We start from the raw sequence: 15,983 nt of genomic DNA on the forward strand, positions 1-15,983 counted from the left end.
CTGTTAGGATGCGCTCGAAGGCATGTGTTTGCTACGGCGATGACATTTGGGTAATGCGTGTTGCTTCACTGCACGTGATCACGCAGAGAAACAGAGCCGTCAACAAGGATACCTGTAGCGGTAGTTACAGGTGGTTATACATGAACGCTGATTCGTCATGCGTATATGTTTAGTGTACGGCGCGTCGGACCCATGAAAAAAAAAGACATCATTTAGTCACAATAACATTTTTTTTCTTGTACAAATAATCAAGTGAGCATGATTGTATAGCGCACATATACACAAATGTGGTGCACAAGCAAGGTGTTTTGGTACATTTAAATATTCGTGCAAACCCAGCCCTTCTATAACTGCCGCGTGCTGGCCAAGTCTAATCTCCCGTGGCTTGTTCCCCCCGGCATTCAGTTTAACGTAACACTGTGTTCTTCTCGGAAGGTTGCTTTTGTGGATCTGTACTGTGTGTTAAACTTTATTCTTTAGATTTGTCCTGTTGCTCTTCCTTTCTTGTTTCCTCCCCTCCTTCCTATCTCCCATTTCTGTGTTGCTGTCACCTCCCTCCTGGAGAGTAGGCAGGCATTGTGCCCCTCCCGGTGGCAGTTGCCAGGCCGCTTCACGCTTTTCCTTTCCTGTTATTTGTACATATGTGTTCAAAACAAATAATAAAAATAATTTCGTGGATACAGAGAACTCCACTGTCGTATGGTGTGTATAAGAGGCACCACGGACCGGTCAAGCCACAGGCTCTAAATCTTACCGCCTTATACCCGCACTATGGGAACCTTTTGTGCGCGCTGCAGTTTTTATGCCGTCTGCCATACGGTGGGCGATTTCACTTCGCTTAAGCGCGTCATGGAGAGGAAGTTGGCAGCCGGAACCGTACGTTCCCTGTATCGCACGAAATGGACACACCCACGCAGCCGACGAAAAATGGCTTTCGAGTTGTTGGAAGTCTGGACGAAGGAAACGAAATAAGAAAAGTAGGACAGAGTACGCCGCACGTATGCGATAGCGTGCAGTGCGGCAAGCCTATTCCGCCGTGAACCTGCACAACCGTGACCTCGAGAGATTGTGAAGACCACGCCCCCGCGCAACACACACACTCGAGTCGCTTGTTTTACGAACTTCCAATTGGCAGTGTGCGTTTGTCCATATGTTCCGTCGCAACATATGGAAAGCCTGATGTCGCAATCTTGCACGCCGTAATTGTTGTGGTTGTTGTTTTTCGAGAAACACGGTGTCGTGGGTTTCTTCGTATTGCCTTCGCCTCTAGCTGTAGCAGTGTCTCCTATATAATCTAACCATACGTCTGCGTTTCACGCACGCGCATAGAGGGCCGACGTCCGCCCGCTGTGCTCCTGTGCTGCTGTACTGATCAACGTCTGGGACGCCAGTCGAATTGATTGTGTCGTAAATAACTTTGGCCCAGTTTAGAAGACGGGCCACGGTAACGCACGCTGAGCGCAGATGTGCCCTAAGTGGAACAGCTTGTCCGCCGAGCAACTCCTACGCCACGAACGGTTCGTATCTTGTTCACTACGGCGACTCGTACTTTACGATGACATCACCGCCACGCAAATCTTTAGGGAGGGGGGGGGGGATCTATCGGCTAATGTAAAAACGGAAGACGTGTCCAGTTGACGTCTTATCTTAATGTCATGGCTAAACAGCTTAAGCAATATAGCTGTTTCCGCGTTCTTTTTTTTTTTCAAGTTACTCCTATATTTTTTTTTTTTTACATTTTTCTCGAGCTTTTGCGTGGCTCAGCTGAATGGACTGCGACACGTCGCCACTGCTGGTATACTACTGGCCTTTCCAACTGGAGCAACCGCCGCGAATTCCCCACTGATTTTCTCCACCACACCCATGAGTATAACGTATGGTCTCTACATGCAGCGAAGGTCCCGTGAATGTCGTTGGCCGCGGAGATCATAAATCCCCGCGCCAGTTAGCGAGAGTGACTCAGGCTAAATGGTTTTTTAGTCGCCCTCATTCCATGAATGTGCTTGGACAACAGAAAATATACCTTTAAAAAAAGGGAGCCACTATGGGTTTTCTCATGAAATGCCGCTGTTGTTTAGGATGGACTTTTCCCTCCATAACTGTTCTTTTCTTGACTTGTTTGACCACGAATTTAGCCACCTTCAATTATAGTGAGCTTTTATTTTCACTCAACTGCCATGAGCTTCACATGGTCACATGGCGTATCTCTATTCACTCTATCAATGTTACCTTTGTTACCATACTCACTGTCGCTTATCTTGTGACTGTAGGTCTCGATGAAGTCCCCCAACGGTAGTTTTTAATGACTGATTACGAGCACAGTGATATTAAACAACATTCAGAAACTAATTTTCGTGCGAAAAGTCTCGTATCGTCAGTTAACCTATTACTGGAAGGATACTGAAATAAATTTTAAAAAGTTACAGTAAATTTTACTATGATGTTCAGTGACGCTCTTTTAACAAAGGTCACTGGCTTTTGCAGATAATTTACGTAACTTGAATAAACGTACGTAACACAGTCGAAAATATCTGAAGGAAATTGGCAAATGCCCAAAGAAAAGCTTGGAAACCAAATGTAGTTGTAGAGGAGGGCAGACCTGCTGAAAAAACACGAATCGCGTTGTTGAGTTGTACACCTTTTTTTTTTTTGTAACAAGTACGCAATCACACACATTGCCGCTCTGACATGTTATAGTGAACCCTTCAGTTTTATATCTTTCAAGAGCTGGCCGAAACTGAAGGTTATATCATCGAGAAGGAATGAAGAAAAATATGAATTGTGCTTACGGCTGGGATTTTCTGTGTAAGAAAGTTTGTAGAAGAATTCGATAACTTTCTCAAAGTACACAGTGCGGCTTTGTTCATCTGGCAGTACGTAATCAACTGATAATTTTTTTTTGTTACTGCCCTGAACCAGGTAAACAGCATGCTTTTGCTGATGGCGCTCGTTTTCTTAAGACAGCAATGTGACTCACTTTAGAGTCGCAGGTGCAGATGTTCGCGGTTTCAATACAGCCAGCGGTACGCACTAATACGGAGTCAATTAGCATATGAATAACAAAATTGGAGGATCTGAACGGGTTCGTCTTGTGCAGCGTGCGGGAAAACCGGGCCCAGAGAGGAGAGAGGAAAGAGGTTAAATGAAAGGCAGGGAGGCAAGCAGGACTGAGCACGGCAATGGGCTACCCTACCTTGCAGGAGGGGTGGGGAGGGGAGGGGGCGGGAAGATTAAGGTAAGAGAAAGTCCACTCTTGATATCACCGACGAGGGACAGTTGTTTGCTCTACATGTATATCCCAGACGGTCGCTCAGTCCAGTAGTCTTCAGAAATCACAGCAGTGCTTTTGGTGACCTTTTGTGAAGATATGATATGCGAGGCCATGGTCCCAAGACCTTGTTCAACGTGAAAAGCTTTCCATCTAGCTGAGCTAGAGATGCGCGGAGGTCATGTCTTTCATTTTCAAACGACGGGTTGTGACGTAGGACGTGTTCCATCGTCTCCTCGACGCCACGGGCATTGCACTCGGTGCTATCGGTCATTGCGATAAAAAAATGAAGATGCATTGGTGAATGCAACGCCCAGGCGTAAGTGACGCAGCACTGTTTCTTCATTCTTGGGAAGAAAAGGCAACAGCCGCGGTTGCGTAGAAGTGTCGAAAAGAACTTGCCTTACTCAGTAAACTGGGGCCGAATTCACGAAGTTTCTCGTTACACCCACCACCATCTGTTTCAGCTAAGCCCCTCTCCCACTTCTGCGTAAAGTTACCAGACGCAATGGCAATGAATCACAGTTCTCTCGACTTATATATATTGCTTTGTTCATTTATCAGCAGAGTCACGGCTGGTGGAGTGTCCGGAACTCGCGATAAGCTATAAACTTTGTATCAACACGGCTCTTGTCCTGGGAAAAAAATAGAAAAATATACGGATAACCATATAGCTTTCGAGCGGCGCAGGCCTGTACAGATTCAGTCGCCCTGGAGTTAGTCGTTAGACTCTCTACGGCACACTTCGTTCTAGGAAACCGTGTAATCGTCGAGCGTGTCGGCAGAAAATACGGTTAGCGGTGTGTCAGTTATACCCCGCTGCGTTATAATTTAAAGCGCGGTTTTCGCGGCAGGAATCTACGCTCCACCTTGTATCCAGCGACAACGACCTTGGGCATTTCACCACAGGAGACATAAGCGTGTAAAACAAAATAAAAATGAGAAAATCGCTTCGTGCGGTATATTTATTGATGCACCCTACGATGAAAGAAAAGCAACACAATCGAAACAAACGAAGAATAACAACGTCAAGCCCGCAAAATCAGCCCGACTCGCTCACGGCTCTCCGGGATCCCAAAACGGGATGAATTGGCACTTCGCATTCTTTCTTTTTTTTTTTAATGCGACAGCATTTGTTCTTTATTTATTTTCATTTTATTGTCATTTTTTTAGCGCTCGGAAGGAAACTGTCAGCGGCCATGTCAAGAGGCGATAGCGCCAAAGCGCGTGTGATATAAATGCGGAGTCTTAGGGACAACCAGGACGGTTAGATTTACAAAAAAAAAAAAAAGTTGTAGTATGCCGGAAATTTGCCCGACTTCCACCGACATGCCATAGCGCGCTTCTGCACATCTTCCTATCATCGTTTCAAACTGTTTCGCATTAGTCTCCCACTCCCTCCTCTCTCTCACTCTTTGACGTCTGCACTCGTTCGCATGCTCGACCTCGTTCTCATCCTCTCCCTCCTCTACGAGGCTGAGGCCGAAAGTCGCGACGCGATTTAATCATGATTTATGGCGGCCTCTTTCTTCCTGCCTTTCTTTCTTTCTTTCCTTGAAAACACGCTGTTATCCTCTCCCACCGCTCGCCCGAATATAAAACACGCGAGGCGGGCTTAGAGCTGGAGAGGAGGTAGCGAGTGCTAGAAGCGCCACCTGGAGCCCTTTCTCGGGAGGCTTTGACGGGAGGGAAGGGGGAGGGAAGGCGAGAGCTAGAGCTGGGAGTCTATAACCACAACCACCACCAGCAGCAACGCCCGTTTTTTTTTTTTTTCTTGCCCCCTTCTCTTCCTCTCCCAAATGCACACAGTTCCCTCCTCCTCCTCCTCCTCTTTTAACACATTCTTTATATTTAACACTTCTATAGCGTTCCCTCAATACAACTCGACGAAAATTAGCGCGATGGGTCGTCCTTGCCTTACGTATTTCCTTACATTCCTTTTTTTTTCTCTCTCTCTGTACGAGGTTCCCCTTACTCTTTTAATGACAACGTGACAAGATAAAAGTTACGTCGGCCCGAAAGCTTCGCAGTAGGCAGTTCACGTGGAGGCGGTGATGGTGCGGCCGAAACCCGGAACGTACGAAAAACCTGTAAGATGAAGAAAAAAAAGTGAGGGCTTTAAAAATTAAAAATAGCTATATATCTGCAGTACGAACACAATGTTGGACAGGCAGTAGGAGAACCGGGGTGGGGTAAAAAGTAGGGAAGAGGGGTGCGATCTAGACAGGCGTGGCATCTCACTCGTGTATCGAGGAGCAAAAGCTCTTATCTGAATTGGTTCGCTGTTCGCTACGCTCGCCGTCCGCGTATGGGCTAATACGCGAACGCCGAAGCGGTGCTCCCCATTAGGTTCTTTCTATACACCCCTTTCTTCTTTTTTTCCTCCGTACTGACCATCATTTCATTATCTTTCTCTTTTTTTCCCTGTTTCTCTATTCTAGCCTATCAGCTTTTTACAATTTTGCGACCGAAGGTAGGACCCATATTTCTCTCTTTCTGGTGCTTGTTTGTGCTTTCTTTAAAAAAGTTCGCGCTACGTGTGGCTTGCGACAATTGGGGGGTTTCGCCTGCGTCGTGATTTCGATTCCTCCAGTCCTCTACGCACTCTTGTGGGAATATCGCCTCTTGGTTCTGCAGACAAGTTGTTGTTGTTGTTGTTGTTTGTTGCGGCTGTGTCCATAAAACATGGCAAGTCCGTTCGTTGCGCTGTCTTCTTCGTGTGTTTTTACTGTTGTTGTTTTTGTTATTGTTGTTCATGATAATGATGATGATGATGATGGTGGTGGTGGTGTGGTGATGATGATAGTGCGACCAAATGTAAACCACCTGTGACGGATAGGCCGAGAACCGAACGAGACGGTAGAGAAAATTTTCAATGAAAACACAAACAACAGCGATCACATATGTTAAATGAAGGAATGTGTAAACATAGCACTCAACCTTTTGCAAGACTGAAATAATTAAAACAAATACGCGCGCACACAAATGAAATGCAAGCAGAGCAAGGAGTTGATCTTGGATAGTCATTCTGTATGAATGGCAGTAATAAAATATCTGCAAGGAAAGTATGAGCGAAGAAACCAACGTCCGATGAGCTTAACAATAAGAACTGAGGCGATTCGCGAAGGAATTTCTCTACGGCGATGCATAAATACCTGCGGGAAGGTTGTTGTTGTTACCTTCAACTTTGGCAAGTACCCACGAGCGGAGGGATTGGCCGTGGCTCGCGTTTAGATCTACCACAGCCAGCACCATCTTCATCATCATCCTTTACCGAAGCTTCTTCTAACTTGCGTTGCTAAAGGGGCTGGTTATGCTGCGACGTTCTTGCTTTCCTCGCTTATTTTTTGGAATGTCGGCGTTAGTTCGCAGTTTTAAGTTCCCGCAGTGCGACTAGTTCCCCTCGCAGGAGAAAAAAAAAAAACGACTCAACATCAACGTTACCATCTCCAGAAGTACAGCCTTCCTTGAGTTCGTTGCACGGGTCAATGCGTTTGTGGATTACTTTACCTTTCTTATTTTTAACGTTCAGTTATTGTGTCCTTCGATCTCGTCACACTGAACGGCCGACAATGCACTTTATGCGCCATGATAAGTGTCTCTTTTAATTCGTTTGCTTTGTGCAAACCAAAAAAAAAATTAAATTATGGGGTTTTACGTGCCAAAACCACTTTCTGATTATGAGGCACGCCGTAGTGGAGGACTCCGGAAATTTCGACCACCTGGGGTTCTTTAACGTGCACCTAAATCTAAGTACACGGGTGTTTTTGCATTTCGCCCCCATCGAAATGCGGCCGCCGTGGCCGGGATTCGATCCCGCGACCTCGTGCTCAGCAGCCCAACACCATAGCCACTGAGCAACCACGGCGGGTTTGTGCAAACCACCGTACGGTTCCAAAAATTCTAGGCATCGACGCAATATAATATGGGTTTATCCGAAAGTAGCGTAAAAAGTGTGCAAAGGTTCCAACACTTCGTTCCCTGAAGCACTCGCATAGTATTTCTCTGGGAGCAGGGTTGGCACATCCTGCGCAGTACTCGTCGGGAGATAAGTATTGTGTTGACTTGTCATGCGACAGCAGCGCAATCCACATTGCCCGATTTGCTTACGGATGTGCCTGTCGATGTGCCTAGCGATGTGCCTTACGATAGAGTGCCTTCCATAACGGCCAATATGTATTACGGTATCGCAGTCCGCATCACCAGACGCTAACCAACCGACGTGCCTCACGGTAACGCAATCCACAGTCGACGTGCTCAACGAACTGGATGCGTTAGCTCTCGTGTACTACTCACATATTCTCACCAGATACGTTCACTTCGCCCTTTACCGTTTATTGTGAGCATGCTTCATCAGCGGTGAACGTAGCGTTCACGCGATCTTTTAGCAATAAAAGGTAATGGTGAAAGAGTGCGTAAGTGTTCCGTTGGCGCCCTGGCTGGTTCATAGCGAACACGTTCGCACAGATTCATTCGGCGCTCTGCTCTATCTTTCGTCGTAATAAACCAGATAATTAAATGCAGGGGACTTTAGTGCCGAAACCGCGATCTGATTACGAGGCACGCCGTACTTCGGTGCACCCAGTGCACGATACACGGGCGTTCTTTTGCATTTCGCCCTCAGCGAAGCATATATCTTTCTTTCTGGCCTTCTTCGTGTAACTTGCGCAGTATACGCTACCAAGCTGTTCAGCGAGAAAGTGCGTTCCGTATAACTGACGTGCCTGAAAGCAGCACTGTTGCGTTGAAAACTGCTCTCCTTCTTTGGCATATATGGTGGCGCGAGCTTTAGAAACGGTTGTTACATCGACGGCGAGGTTTGCCGTTAGAAAGAACTCACCCGTGGTAAACGACCTTTCGCGGCCCCTGAGCATGATTGCCATCAGCGAGTGCCGGCCTGCCGCCTTATCAAAGCCTATCAGGTGTACGTGCGTTCTGTGCACTGCGTGCCTGTGTGTTCTGTGCTCACAGTTCAATGGTTCAAGACCGTTTAGCCCGTTCTTTGACGGCTGTCCTACGTTCTCGATCTGTAACCTTGTGAATGACGTCATCTTTCTCAGTATATGCGCTTCGGTGTATGCATTTCCTCTGCTCTGTCGCCTTCAAGACTCATCAGTCACGGTCCATATTCTCCGTGCTCTTCGTAATCTGTGTCGTCTTGAGCTTTTTTTGTTTTCTTTATTTCTTTGTTTTTTTGAGCCCCAGAAAGGTACGCAAACTCTTTGCGACAGATTGTCGAGCCCTCCCGTCCCCTTCCCCCATCCCACTCTTGTATTGTGGAGTCTTTAAAAGACGGGGATGCGAGGAGAGAGGAACACCTAATGGGACGCTAGATTGAGCGCTATATCGAGCGTTCACCGTTTCGCGAATATATCATCGCGCACAACGCGAAAAAGATGTGTGCGCCAACTCGGCCGGATCGTTTTAACGCTTTATCATCAACGGCGACTTTTGCGCATTATAGGGCTTTAGACTTCTGGCTTTTGATTTTTTTTTTTTTTCGTGCCCGTTCTCTAAACATTTTACGAACCTCCCTTGCTTCGTAGATGAGGGGATTTCCCTCCAGGACACGGTGTCGTGCGAAGACAGCTTAACTCTTCCTTCCGTCCTTTTTTCAGCGCGTTGATCTCTCTGCGCTTCAAGCGCGAATCGCGAACGTGCGGGAGCCATGACGCGCGACCGGTGGCAAGAAAGGGCAGTCGCCGTCGAACTCTCGTTTATCTCGGAAACATGCAACCAACGCGTCTTTCCATACATGTTCACTGCAGATTTGATGGCGCGCGCGAAAGAGTGGCTACCGCTTGTCGACCGAGGATGTGTCAGGATGTCTGCAAAGGTTACTCGGCACAAGCACCCGTTCGCACGCACGCACACTCGCACAGATACCGCACACAGCACCGATCCATATCATGGCGCAACACATATTACACACACGGTACAGTACATATAGAACAGCATAGCACAGCACAGCACAGCAAAGTACAGAACGTCGTGCCACGCAGCAAGCCAGCCAAAACGAAAACCAAGGAGAAAACACAGTGCAGAACGCCACACAGCTAACGAGACCAAACCAAGCCAAAGCACAACCTGACACAGCACAGAACAACACCCACTACAAAACAGACCAGATTAGACCAAACCAAACCAAACCGAACCAAACCAAACCAGAGCACCGCACTGAGGCAAGTAGCGTTGCTTGTTGCTCCTTGTCGGATTAGAAACACATCTGAGTCTGCTGTTATTCTAATCTGTGGAGGACTGGCCGTAGTTTAATCTTATTTCATTTCCTTAAAGACCCCGTATTAGGCGTATTACATCTTTAGTGAGCGAAGGGTACAGCGCAGTTCAATTTTCTTTTGTAATTTAACCTCACGCATACAGCGCAGCCACTTTCCCTTTACCCAACTATTAGTGCCGAAAAACAGAGACCGATGCGGAACCCTCAGCATGTCCGGGTAGGTCGATCACGTTTCTCGAAGCCAAGCTCAACGCGGGGCTGTCTTCCGTCGTCCAAACGAGGACAGACGACAGCGTCTATGGCGTAGCGCTGAGGGTCGTTCGGGGTCTCAGTTCTTCCGAGTCCGAAATCCTGTCGGCCCACTTGTATTTCGCATCGATTATTCACCAGCGACCCGGAAAACCCATCCCTTGTCGCCTCCGCCGATAGTCATCCGTGCCCACGCGGGTTAACTTTAACCTACCGCTTGCTCGTGATGTGCACGATGAAAGATGGACGCAATTCACAGGAGTTAAACTTTGCAACAGTCTACCGTTGGCTCAAAATGGTAATATTGGCAAAACTAAAATGTCTTATTTCTTTTAAATCTTTCTTGTGGTAAGGCGACCTTCATACATAGTGCGTTACTGGGAAACATCTATTGCTCCTTTGTACCTGATTGTCTGGCTATTTGGACTGGAGCTTTAGTTTAGATTTTTTTGTCGAAGGCGACTGCCATCTTGACGATAACGTCTGGTCATCAGTTGTAGTCGGTCACGATAGTTCAATATTCACTAATGCGAAATGTAAGAAACCGATTTTGCCGTGTTACTTTAACCATTTATCAAAGCTTAAGTAGTTACGTCAGAAAGTGAAGATAACAATCTATGCGAATGATATACCAGCGAATGGTTACCGAATTCGCAGAAGGAAAGAGGGCTGCGTTCACTGTCATCATTTTCGAATGACATTGGTTTTTCCCACGTGACAGTGCGCGGGGATAGTGAAATTAAGTTCCACAAATGGCGTTCGTTGCAACGACTTTAATTATGTTACTTAATTACTACGGCAGACATCGTGAGCTCCTGACTATAAGCTTACCGTTATCATTGAAAAGGAAGGCATACAATCAGTGCATTTTACCGGTGCTGACATAAGGGGCAAAGACTTGGAGACTGACAAAGAAGCTTGAGGACAAGTTAAGGACCGCACAGATAGCGATGGAACGAAGAATGCTTGGCATAACTTTAAGAGACAGAAAGAGAGCGGTTTGGATCAGAGAGCAAACGGGTATAGACGACATTCTAATAGGCATTAACAGAAAAAGATGGCGCTGGGCAGGTCATGTAATGCGCAGATTAGATAACCGTTGGACCATTAGGGTGACAGAGTGGGTACGAAGAGAAGGGAAGCGCAGTAGAGGACGGCAGAAGACTAGGTGGTGCGACGAAATCAGGAAATTTGCGGGTGCTAGTTGGAATCGGCTGGCGCAAAACAGGGGTAATTGGAGGTCGCGGGGAGAGGCCTTCGTCCTGCAGTGGACATAAAATACGACGACGACGACGACGACGATGATGATGATGACGACGGAGGTTTTATGCCGAAAACTTGGATACCAGGAAAACTTCATTAGCGCCGCTACGATCGCGTTTTGGGCGAAGCCCCATTCAAGACAAGCCTAAATTTCCGTATCCCGTCATTCCCTCGGTGTCACAGCGCTAAGGAGCTCGCATAGATGGTGGCATCAGATTTTTCTCTAGGGTAGCACTTCAAGAAACCCATTTGTTGATACTTCGTACTTGCTTTTGAGACGACCGCAACTGTACAGCTATATGAGAGCAGCATTCCGAACAAGTTGGTGATCCATTACTCAAATGATATTGCGCAACTAAAAACGACACGGACGTAAGAGAAGACGACACACCAAGCGCAAACTTTCAACTAAGTTTATTAAGCCACTGAATCGAGTTTATACATGCGAAGCAGTGTGTTAGCTTCCCTTCTCTGGCTCTCACAGAAAAAGAACTAAGTTTCTTGGAGGCGGCATCGCATGACTCGTAACTATGTTACATGTTACGTGTGTCGTCTTCTCTTACGTCCGTGTCGTTTCTTGTTGCGCAATACCGTTTGAGTGACAGCTAGATACAGTGACCGCCTGTGTTCTCAACGCGGACATCCGATTACGCGCACTATAGTATTGTCCTCTATCCATTCTTGGAAGCAACAGCGCATAAAAAAAAAAATGTAGAATTATACACAAGACGAAGACGAAGACGGGAAGTCCGCGGAATTCACAACTGAGAATTCATTCCCAACGACTTGCACGCGCACGTCTACAACACAACCGCATACATTAAAAGGTAAATGCAGTAAAGGGCCACAACAATCTTTACTATACTGATAGCTCACTCACTCCACGATAGCCGAATAGCACAGCGAGGGCAGTATTACAAATTAATTTGATTATGACTTCTCAAAAAGCGGTTTGCACTACTAGAAGGCAACTTTATTTTCCTTCCATTCTTTAACCGACTTCCCACTACGTAAGGTACACTCTTAGGCAAAGTTACACCCTTTGGATTGCCCCTTCTGCCACAAAAGGATAATCGTAATCTGCCTTGATGCGTTTCCTTTCTTGAAAACGCCGCGCCCGCTACTTTGCTGTCGGGAATGCTATCATGCTGATAACGCGCATGCCGTTCGTTACTGGAAAGTACCGGGCTCGCAGCGTTAAAGAAAGGAAACGCATCAAGGCAGATGACGATTATCGTTGTGTGGCAGAAGTGGCACTCCAAAGGGTGTAACTTTGCCTAAGAGTGTAGCAACCGGGACGTGCGTCCGGCCGACCTGCCTCTAAGCACTCGGACACTTCTCAACCAACTCGTTCGCACTTTTTTTGCTTATTTCTCTCACGTTTCTATCAGTGGTATTTGACACCGTACACGTAATATAGAAGAAAAAGAAACATTCACTGATCTTCACTTCGCGTCTCATTCGGTACCGTCGACCGTGAGCGTTGGCACGCACTAGGCGGATCTGACGCCTCGCTGTGCTATACCACACCTCACCCTGTTGCGGCATTATCGCGACGGCAGAGGCCAATTTCGATCTCGCGGTCAATCCCAACGCCTCGCCTCCGGGGGAAGGGAGGGTGGCTCTCCGGATTTGCCAGTTGACCACGACCCGGAGTCTTGACGTCAGTAGCGCGACGACGTCTCATTTCTCTTCCTTTGTCCAGGGATGCGGCTAGCGTGGCATTGTGTGTGGTGTGCTATAAGCCTGTACGTTCGCGTACGGTCTCCAACTTCTGAAGCTCGTTGTGGCGATGTCTTCTTTCTTCAATTCTTTCCTTCTTTCGTTCTTTCTTTCTTTCCTTCTTTCTTTCTTTCTTTCTTTCTTTCTTTCTTTCTTTCTTTGATACACGCATAAGGACAGTGCAAGATTCCTTGTTACACGCGCCCCGAACCGTCTTTCTGCGTTATCCGCCTGTTGCTTCTGGACAGGTCTGCATCCGGTGCGTGATACCCGGGGCTTCCTGTCTTAACGCATCATGCTACGGTCTGTGCCCATTAATCACGGCCGCTTCAGTTGCTCAAAGCCCTCTTGTCGCGTCGTCCTGCTTTAGTTCCGTTTGTTCGCGTTGTTTTGTTGCCACGGGATTAGCGAACCAGGGGATGTATCGGCACATTTTGGAGTCGAGCCATCGAAGCTGTTCTCAGTGACGCGCGCGTTATCAAGAGGGTGGCGAACGATTTAGTAATGTCGTGCGAAGGCCTAATCTGGGCGCCTCCATGTAGAGGAACAAAAATTGATAAAGATTGGCAAAGAGTAACCTGTCCACCCTTTTCTCTCTAAGCTATACCTCATCTGACTGCACTATGTCACTTGCTGTCCACAAAGTGAAACGAAGCAAACTTGGTACGTATAGAAGAGAAATCGCCTCTCTTCTTTGCTTTTAGAGGGGCTGTATAACTAATAATTATCAGATCATCATAATCATTATCATATCGTTATCATTAGCCTGCTGCAGGACGAAGGCCTCTGCCAGCGAACGTTGCCCTTACAATCCATTACGTTGCCAACCTTTAGGAAGTATTTGAATACGCATATGTCTATACAAGGTGTTTGATCTATTAAATAGACAATAGATGTAAACTCATCCATGTAAACCCTGTCTTGTTTTTTTGCTGGTCGTGTCGAGACATAAAGTTAATATATCGTAATGCCGCAACGTTGCGTGTTTTAGAACGATTCTGCACAAAAAAAATTAAACGCGCCCTGAGGGGAACATTGTAGTCTTTTCATGGCGTATCTCCTTAAGCCTAACGTGTGTGCCAGAGTTTTTCTTTTTTGTGTTTTCGATATGCTTTTTTGGTGTCGTAAATGTTTACTAATATGTATGCAACAAAATATATTAGAGACACTTTAAGGATTTATCCCCACTATATAAATATGTATACATATTTATTTAGGCAAACGTTAAAGCGAAGATTTCTTGGAGGACCATCCTCGACAACCATCAGCTTCGTCATCGTGACGTCACTGCGTCGCCGTCTGGACTAAGCATTCGAACGAACTGCTGCTTGCATCTCGGCTTAGAATGGCAACCGTGTAGCGCTTAAACATTGCATCACGCTAAAGTTATGACTGGTATGCGGTACATAAACATAAAAATTGCATAAGACGCGTTGCATAGATGACAATAAAGACATTTGTACGCATCGTGTTTCGTTTTACAGAACTGAATTAACTGATTCATCAGGGCATCGCTTCACACTGATTCCAACATGCGCGTTGGATCTGCGTAATTCTCCCTACTGCTTGTAGATGCCTAATTTTGTGCACTGTTGAGACGGCAAAATCGCTTGTCTCGTTTCTTCTGGTCAGGGGCCACAATTTGCGCTGCTACATGATAAAACCTTACTGGGCTAGTCGAATCAACTAACCCAGCAACAAATTCTATTACGATCGAATCTGAATTTATTTTATCCTAATATAATGCGTAACCTAACAAAATGACCACGTGGAAATGTCACTGCTTTTCAACGGCTCTGTTTGGCGTAGTTAAAGTTCAAGGCGTACTTTCGTACCTTCCGGACTTCGCGTTTTCTCAATCTTAACTCTCCTATCTCGCTTCTGCAGGATTCGATGCGCACCCCTGGCGACCGTCAGCTGCTGCGCCGGCCGTATCACCGTGACGTCACCGTGGCGCCCGCCCACTTCCGCTGCCGGCTATCGCCACCACTTCCGGTCCGTCTACGGGCTTCCTGGACGCCCACGCGCTCTTCTTTAGGCAAGTATACACACCTCATCCGCTGCCACCTGTCGAACAGCTTGAAACCATTATCTTACGGGTGTAGAAAGTCGTTTCAGCCACTCCTTTATTCAAGGCACACACGTACTGAACACACATTGAAGGTGTAAACTTTAACGACTCCTTCGAGAGGAGCTCACTTCCATCTGAAAGATACAACTCGTGCTTGCTTCGGAGGTGACGTCGTGATTCTCATTGCAGATGCATCCCTCTTCGCCGCTCGTTTTAGAAGCCGTTTCTTAAGTTTGGGGCCCGTCTTCCTTGTGCGGTTGGTGCGCACATGCGTTTGTCGAGAGGCGCCCACGACTTAGGCCGAACCACTTCACTGGCCGCCGACAGTTGGAATCGGACACGTTCGCCGACGCCCACGCCGACGCCACGAAACGCGTAAACCGTATCTTCCGTGGCCGCTCGCGGTCCAAAAGTGGCCGGCCGACCTATTTACCGGCAAGCCTTGAGGTACGCGAACGGGCGGGCTCATTGAATTTCCCGAGGCGTCGTCGTCTTCTTGTTTGTCGTCTGCACACTCTGCCGACTGTTATATACGAGTTGCAGATACGTGTATGCGGTTGCGCTCGCTCGTCGCGCTATACGGTGGTCAAGACGCCTCTGCGTCGTGTGAACGTCCGATTCTCGAGATCTTCGTGCGTGACGTTGCATTTCAATTAGCGGGAGATTCGCGCGAGGAAATGGGACTTTGCGTGTGCGGTATGAGTCGGCTTAACTCAAGATGGCAAAGCGCATGATTTGGTATCGTCTGCTCGTACCGCGGCCGTCTGGTGGAGTGCACTCACCCTTGTGATCCCTAAGTGCACTCCTGCTACGACAGCTGTCCAAGCAGAATGAATTAAGGTAGCCCTTTTTGGATAAGCGACAACCTTTCCCTTCCATTTTATGGCTTTTAGTATGACATCAAATGACACTTACAGTGATATAAACATTGTATCCCCCTGTGTTCTTGCATGCCTGAGGGACACTGCTGATTCCCGTACGTAGGAGCCTGACCGCATCGTAGTGCAATGACAATTGGGGAAACCGGCTTGCAAGACTTCATCATTCGTACATCTTTTTGTGAGTTTTCACAGACGGGGTTACGGCGAGCTACGCTTATGGAACCGATGTGATTGCATAGAAAAGATAAGCCTAGCATAAAAAAATATCAAAGCGTCGGAAACGAGGATACT

At 47.2% G+C, this 15,983-nt stretch overlaps 1 protein-coding gene across 1 annotated transcript in view; it reads left to right on the plus strand.

Moving 5' to 3' along the window:
* LOC126539258 (lactadherin-like) overlaps window positions 1-15,983 on the plus strand; it is a 65,780-nt gene that overhangs the window by 7,061 nt on the left and 42,736 nt on the right. The window contains exon 2 of the mRNA XM_050186036.3: window positions 14,628-14,778. The gene's annotated coding sequence lies outside the window, so the exon portion shown is untranslated. The remainder of the gene's footprint in view (window positions 1-14,627; window positions 14,779-15,983) is intronic.

The sequence above is a fragment of the Dermacentor andersoni genome, chromosome 11 (assembly GCF_023375885.2).
Source record: "Dermacentor andersoni chromosome 11, qqDerAnde1_hic_scaffold, whole genome shotgun sequence".
Classification (NCBI taxonomy): domain Eukaryota; kingdom Metazoa; phylum Arthropoda; class Arachnida; order Ixodida; family Ixodidae; genus Dermacentor; species Dermacentor andersoni.